The sequence below is a fragment of the Dermacentor variabilis genome, chromosome 1 (genome assembly GCF_050947875.1).
Source record: "Dermacentor variabilis isolate Ectoservices chromosome 1, ASM5094787v1, whole genome shotgun sequence".
NCBI lineage: Eukaryota > Metazoa > Arthropoda > Arachnida > Ixodida > Ixodidae > Dermacentor > Dermacentor variabilis.
In genome coordinates, this window is record NC_134568.1 from 226016273 (window position 1) to 226024231 (window position 7959).

The 7959-nt window shown below is 40.3% G+C and overlaps 1 long non-coding RNA gene across 1 annotated transcript; it reads right to left on the bottom strand.

Annotated features, from left to right (window-relative positions):
- Positions 1-237: 237 nt before the first annotated feature.
- LOC142557860 (uncharacterized) lies at positions 238-7464 on the bottom strand. Its single transcript, XR_012822886.1, has 3 exons — positions 7339-7464; positions 7144-7275; positions 238-1535 (listed from the first exon to the last, which is right to left on the bottom strand). It is a non-coding gene; the product is annotated as an uncharacterized LOC142557860 (long non-coding RNA).
- Between the last annotated feature and the right edge of the window lie 495 nt (positions 7465-7959).

The following is a 7959-nucleotide window of genomic DNA, read 5'->3' on the forward strand; positions in this document are numbered from 1 at the left end:
TCTAACAGATGTCCATCGGACATCCGAAATGGGATCCTGTGGCAGACTTATTTCGGACGGCATGTGTGTGTGTGTGCGCACATACATACACATCTTGAAGCAGCGATAGTGGAATGTATTCAAGCACCCAACCAATGTTATATAACAACCGGTCGGGTGCTTCAATGCATTTCACTGTCACCACTCTACTCCAAATAAACAAACGAACCAAAAAAAGAGCCCACACCAGCCTCAATATACAATAAATATTTTACTGCTACCTTATGTTATAAAGTACACAAAGGACACATGAATACTGTTCATAGCAACAAATATACATGCTGATAAAAAGAAAACTTGTAGATCTAGATATCATGACTAAGTTAGAACAGCATGAAGACATAAAAAACAAAAATAGAAATTCCTTTCAGCATGTTAAACAGTCTAACAAATATGGAAAAGACTACAACCAAGTGAGGTCTCACGTGATTGTCATACTTATTTTACTTTTTAGTACTGTCAAACCTTACGAGGATTCATTATCGGTACATGCCTTAGAATAAAGAAAAAAGCTCACAAGCAAGGCTAAACGTGTGATGGAAACCACAGAAAGACAGCACAATGTGTAATGGAAGCAGAAGCATCAAGGCTTGCCTAATACAGTAAGGTATGACAACAGGCTAGACAAAGGACAGCAAAAAAGGTGGGACGAGGACAGTCTTCATCCCACCTTCCTTGCTGTCCTGTCTCATTTTGAACTGATTAAAAAAATTAATACAGCCATAAACAACAGTCTACACAGAATAATGTAAGACAGCCCTGAAATACAATTATGTACAACCTGTCAAATAGATTGCATCTTCAAAAATATGGAAAACAATATGTGACGCACCTGCAAACTCGTAGTGATGGAAAAATTCAACACAAAAAGCAGTGCCATTTCTGCCAGTCCGAGGAAATTATGTATTGTTGAATAAAAAAAAAATATTATGCATACAAGCATTTTTTCAGTCGGAAGCTTAGTAAGAAAAAAATTAAGTGCATGACACTTGAACCTGCGAACCTTTAGCACTTTGGCTACAAGGTTGATACATTAAGACAGCCATAACACACATTCATTATAAGATGTGGAAATTTCCACCACAAATGTGTTTTTGTAACAGTACAGCCAATGCTTGCACTTAGCGATCGCGGAATAGTAAATGATGTTTACCTCTTTAAACATAAATACATTCAATTTAATGCTCTAAGGATCTATAATACCCACTGCGCTAGTGGTGGCTACAGCATATTGCTGCCGAGCCCGAGGTCGGAGTGCACTTTGTGCTACAATCATCGGCATTAACTTCTGATGTTTCCTCTGTACAGCAGCAAACACCGCAAGGTGCACAAACATTCGCACAGATAGGCAACGCTGCACCATTCTGGATTTGTGATTTTTCTGGCCATTTACTGCTAGCTGCCGGCGTGAGGTCCACCTCAAATATGGCCTTTGCTTGTAGTGATGCCTTCTTTCGCGTGTATGGCTTTCCCCTCACTTTAGGTCTTGTCGGCACCTGTGAACAAAACACATTCCAATACTCAAATGGCTCAAATAGACATAGATGTAGCTGTCATGCCTCAATAGCTGCTGAGCAGGTGACTTCGGGCAGGCCGTGACGATGGCAAACGACTCAACACTGCACCATCGCTTCGCCACCATTAAAACGATGGCTATATCTTGGATTGGATCGCTGCAGGACGCTGTCGTCAAACAGCATGCATTACCAAGGCTTTCTGACACATTAACGCAAATATAGTTTTGTTAAACATTTTTATTATATATGAAATTGGGCAGTGAAATACCTACTTGTTTTGGGAATAAGTGAATTGCTTCGGCTAAATTCAAATAGGAAAATTATAGAAAAAGCATAACCTTAGGGATTGTTTACCAATACGCATGTATTTTTCTTGCTTCTCTAATAGTTCAAGCAGCCAGTGAAAGCATCGCCTTTGAGATCTACTATGCTCTATGCTATATACAGTGGGGTTGCCCGAACATTTCTGCCCAAGCAACCACTGATATCCGTTGGACGTCCTATGAATATCCATTTCCGACATAATGGACATCCAGAAATCTCCAACAGACGTCCATTGGCCTTCCGATGGACATCTAAAAAACATTTGTACATCCATCGGACATATGAAATGGGATCCTGCCGCGGATGTATTTTGGACGGTAGGTGTGTCGTGTATGTGTGTGTGTGTGTGTGCGTGCGTGTACACACGTACACATCTTCAAGCAGTGATAGTGGAATGCATTCAAGCACCCAACCAATGTCATATAACCACTGGTCGGGTGCTTCAATGCATTTCACTGCCGCCATTCTGCTGCAAATAAACAAAAAACATGGGTCCACACCACATTCAAAATACAATAATTTTTTTATTGTCGCTTTATGTTATAAAGTACACAAAGCACACATGAATACTGTTCATAGCAACAAATATACTTGCTGATAAAAAGAAAACTTGCAGATCTAGATATCCTGACTGAAGGTAGGGCAGCATGAAGACACAAAGAACAAAAATAGAAACCCCTTTTAGCATGTTAAACGGAGTCTAATAAATGTGGGAAAGACAATACGACTAAATGAGGTCTTATGTGATTATACTTATTTTACTTTTTCATACTGTCAAACCTTGCAAGGATTCATTATAGGCACATGCTTTAGAATAAAGAACAAAAGTCACAAGCAGGAATGAACGTGTGGCCAGTGGAGTACCAACTATTTCTCAAGTGTGTGTGTGTGTGGGGGGGGGGTGCAAGCGATCTGATATGTCTCTCTCTCTCTCTCTCTCTCTATATATATATATATATATATATATATATATTACTATAACAAGTGAAAGAGCCTGGAAATGCATCTGTCAGTTATACTTATTTTTAAACAGACATAGACCTATTTATCAATCACACGTGGTGAACCATGGGGGCCCAAAAAATTATTTAATTTTGCATTTATTTCTTGCCACTATGTAATTTCAATATGATACATGGACAAAAATCAATGAGTGCCTCACAGAGGTCCCGGATCCCGCCCAGTAGCAGCAGTGCAGCGCACATAAAAAATGCGCATTCGCTACAATTTTAATAATTAAAGAATTGTATTTGATGTTTAAGTCTACAACATAAATGTATCGCTAGTTTACATAACAGAATTGTCGAGGTTATAAGCAACGAAGTACAATCAACATAAATTACATACAATATTCACAAGAAAAAAAAAAAAGGCAGCAGATGTGTGCGACCTTGGGAGAATTACAACCCAATTTCCAGCGAAGCTGCTTCTTTCGAACAGTTGCAATAAATGTTTATGTTTCTTTTGACTATATTGCCTACTTTAAAAAGTTGCCTGTATATATATATGACTGTTCCGTTTGAAACCTTGCCCACAAGTAATGCTTTGAGCACTTCTTCCTGGCAATTTTTTAAATGCCAGTAATTCATCAGCACATGTTACTTTGCCATAACATTCACCATGGTGTCCTACCTTCCTCCCTACCCCCCGCCACCCCATCTCAATTTCCGCTAGATTTGATGTCGGTTGAGTTCACAGTTCTCCCAGGGCAGCGGGATGATTTCTCCATTCGCAAAACACATTCATAAAACTCTGGACCACTTGCATGCGTAATTTACTGCAAATGTCATAATTAGTCCCCTGTCTTTGAAGTTTACCTATATATTGCCATGTTTACCATTTTTGCCAATTATAAGCAAGATGTCTTGTTTAATTCATCGAGGATACGCTTTAACCCAGTTGGAACATGTTATGATGCCTGAAAATAGGGAAAGAAATTTCCTATTTTTTCAGATCAGTAATTATTTGCAATGCTTCTAACTGGACCAAGAATGCAAAAGTTTTGTCCCACATTGCAGTTACCATGGCCCCATGCGCTTTCCACAAAATATAAGCCCATTGTAAAGTATAGCTATGTCGGGACACTGGGAAACATAGCTGATAGCAGCCATATCACACGCTCTAACACTTGAATAAGATTTTTTTTTTTTTTACGAAGGCCATGTTTGATCTAGCCATACTTTGCACAGTTTCCATTGCATACCACCATTTTTTGCTAAATTTGGTCTTGGCGGCTTTTATAGTTCTGCCAGGGCAGCGGGCTCCATTCTCTCCAGCTCGTCAGACACGCTCATAACACTCTAAAGTACTTGCATACGTAATTTATTGCGAAAGCCCATGTATTAACCTGTACCCATTAACTTGTCTTTGCAGTCACCAAACAAAACGAATCTGTCTCTTTTATTTCAGTGACGGTACCAGGCGAAACTAATTTATTACGCATAAAAATGTAAAAAAAGGAGAGAGGCATCAATAATTATTCTTAACGCTTCTAAATAAGCCAGAAACGTTAACACTCATAATGCTGCTTATTCCTTCAAAGTATAAAATATGTGAAATGCAGTTCTCTAAGAACATGGGGAAACAAACCTAGCTAATAGCAGCAGCGTGATACTTTCGAACACTTGCTTATAATTTTTTAACGCTGTATTTGATCAACACACATTTACCACCGCACATGAAGTTGGCGGAGTGTTCCCCTTATGTTCGCAAAATTTGACCTCAGTTGTAGTTGTAAATATATGTCAGTGCAGCTGTCTAAGTTTTACACAGCTCGTAAAACAGACTAATAACGCTATGTAGCACTTGTATATGTATTATGTATTAATGCACATTATGTATTGTGTATTAATGCGCATTTAACCCAGCCACTTAGAACATTGGCCATACCATGCCCATAATTTCCCCCCGATGTAAACAAGACACCTTGTTTAGCTCACCGTGGACACCGGAGAAACAAACTACGAATCTCGTATGATGAACGAAAACACATGGAAAAATGGGGATTTAGTAATTATCTGCAACACTTCCATTTAAAGCAGGAAAGTGAAAGTTCCACAACAGATTACCTTAATTCCCTCTTTTTTCATGGAATGTCAACCGTCTTGTGCTGTTGTTTTAGATGTCTGGGAAACATTTAGATTAGCGGCAGTATGACACTCTGGAACACTACAGTGAGCAACTTCCTACAAAGGCTGTAATGAACCTACACAGAATAAACACATATCACTTGTCACTCAGAACATTGCTTCATACTTCGAATAAATATAAACACCGTGCCCTGCATATTTTACCGAGGATATTGGGAGAAAACAACTAAATGCCGTGTATAATGTATAAGAATTTGGAGAAGGCGACTATCATTAACTGTTTTCAGAACACATAAGCAACCTACACAGTGCGAATTTTCAGTACATGTCACAAAAATGTGGCCCTCATTTTTCAAAAGACGGAATATCTGCCGTTCTTTCCTCCTGCCGGGAAACAAGTAATAGTGTAGCTCTTATTTAAATGTAGCCTAAAAATGAAATCGTCAAAGTCAGAAGTGACAAATTCCTTTAGAAAAATTTCAAGTGAGTGTTCTATTGGTATTGAAATGGCTCTGCATGTTTGACCACAGTCATTTTCACTAGCATATCTACGATAAATCGTGATTACATGATAAAATCAGACAGTTATACCTGTAAGCGGTTTGATTAGATTGTTGATGTAGAGCCAGTGCCCAGCGTATTCACCCCATAGCAGCGTGCACCGCTTGTGTTGTCAACGTTGACCACGTCGAGACCTACTATGACCCCCTCATAGTGACAAGCTGTTAGGTCGCTGAGCTCCCTTTTCGTTCCTGGGGGTAATTGCAGAGAAGGATTGGAACGGTATAGTGGGTCGTCCTCTTCAGCACTTTTGCTCATAAATGCCGCTCGCGCTCGGAGTCCGTACTCTGCCTCGACTGTCGCTGCCGCGCCGCTTCTAGTGCAAACAAACACCTTAACAATGTTAATATACTGAGACTGCAACGCTACGTAGGCTATCTCTAGACAGAGATTAAATAGCTCAAGCATTTTATAAACCAACGATTCATGCCGCAAGGCACACCAGTCGTTGTAAGGTACACCAGTTGTAATGCTTTATCCGGACCTCCCTCTCGCCCACAGGTTAAATGTACCTAGCTGATTGTGTTTTTCAATACGGAAATAGCGGTCCCAAAAACCTGGCCATGATTCAAGTTGTGCAAGCTGATATTTGTTAGGGCGGTAGCTGCCTAGCGCCAGGCGTTCTCCGCAACGCGAGTGTGTGGGGCCAACCCTGCGTGTCGTCCTCTATCGGGTGTCCCAAGAAGGCACAAAAGACAATCCTCGCTGTCCAAGCAGGGAATGCGCAGTAAAGAAAAGCCTTACTTATGTGGTCACTCTATTAAGAAAGAAAATTAAGTTTCTGCTGCAGTTTTGCTCAACTTTCCAGCGTGCAGCCGAAAGTACCAGCTTTAGAAAGTATGGGGGGAAAAATGCCCCCCTTGACTCCCCCCCCCCCTCCGTAGATATGCTTATGCGTGTGGCGAAAACCACAAAAATGTATAACCAATTCGCCCACCAGCACGTGCTCAGCGTTGATTAAACATGACTAGTTAATACAGACCTAACAGTCTACACAGAATAATGTAAGATAACATTAAAACACAATTATGTACACGTCAGAAATAGAATGCATCCTGAAAGATATGAAAACAAAAGGTGACGCACCTGGCAAACTCATCGTGATGGAAAGATTTAACACAGAAAGCACTGCCATTTTTGTCAGTTCGAGGAATTTATGTATTGTTGAACAATAATTAAAATGTATCATTATGCATACAAGGAGCATTTTTTTTTACTCAGAAGCTTAGTAAGAAAAAATTAAGTGCATGACACTTGAACCTGCGAAAATCTAGAGCTTTGGCTACAAGAACCATATAGCGTGACAGCCATTACACATATTCATAATTCGATGCGGAAATGTCCACCACAAATGTATTTTAATAACAGTATAGCCAGTACTTGCATTTAGCGATCATAGAATGGCGAATTATCTTTACCTCTTAAACATAAATCCATTCAATTTCATGCTATAAAGGTTTTTCATACCCGCTGCGCTAGAGTGGATACATCATTTTGTCTCTGAGGCCGAGTCGCGTTGTGTAAGGTAGCCTCTGTAAATCGGCAAACGACGCAAGGCACATAAACGTTCACGCGGAGAGGACAATACATGTTAACGCATGTGTGCGGCGTACATGCACCACTGCACCGTTCTGGACTTGCGATGTCTCGTGCCGCTGGCTGCAGGCGCGAGATCCTGTTCTCAAATATGGCCTTCGTTTGCAGTGACGCTTTCTTTCGCCCCTCACTTAAGGGCTTGATAGCACCTGTGAACAAAACACGTTCCGCTACTCTAATAGCTCAAATAGAGATAGATGTAGCTGTCATACTTCAATAACTGAGCAGGTGACCTCGGGTAGGCTGTAAAGACGGCAAAAGAACCCGCTTGCGTTTCGCCGCCATTAAAACGATGCAACGATGGCTATAGCTTGGATTGGATGGGATTGCAGCAGGACTGTCGTCGAACAGCATGTGTTGCCCGTGGTGTTGCCGAGGCTTTCTGACACATAAACGCGCATATAAAAAGTTTTGTTGAAACATTTTTATTATATGTAAAATTAGGCAGTGAAGGTACTACTTGCTTTGGCAATAAGCGGTGTTCGAAAACCAAACGTCTATGCTGTGTTTTCGGCTACTGAAATGGCTTCTGCTGAATTCAAACAACAGCACAGCCTTAGAGATTGACTACCACTACATGGCGTCTATGAAGTTTTTTTTTTGCTTCCGTAATTGTTCATGCAGCCAAAAAAAAAAAAAGGCCTAGCTTTTGAGATTTGTTACGTTTTAACTGTCGTCTTAAGTTGCAAGGATGCGTCAGCTACTTGTTTTGCAATGCAAAAATAACTCAGATTATAAAATGTAAAATGAATTACGAACCTTTAGGATTTCCAACTATATTTTTCATATTAGGACATTGATCAATGCCCTAACTTATGGATGGACATTCAGAC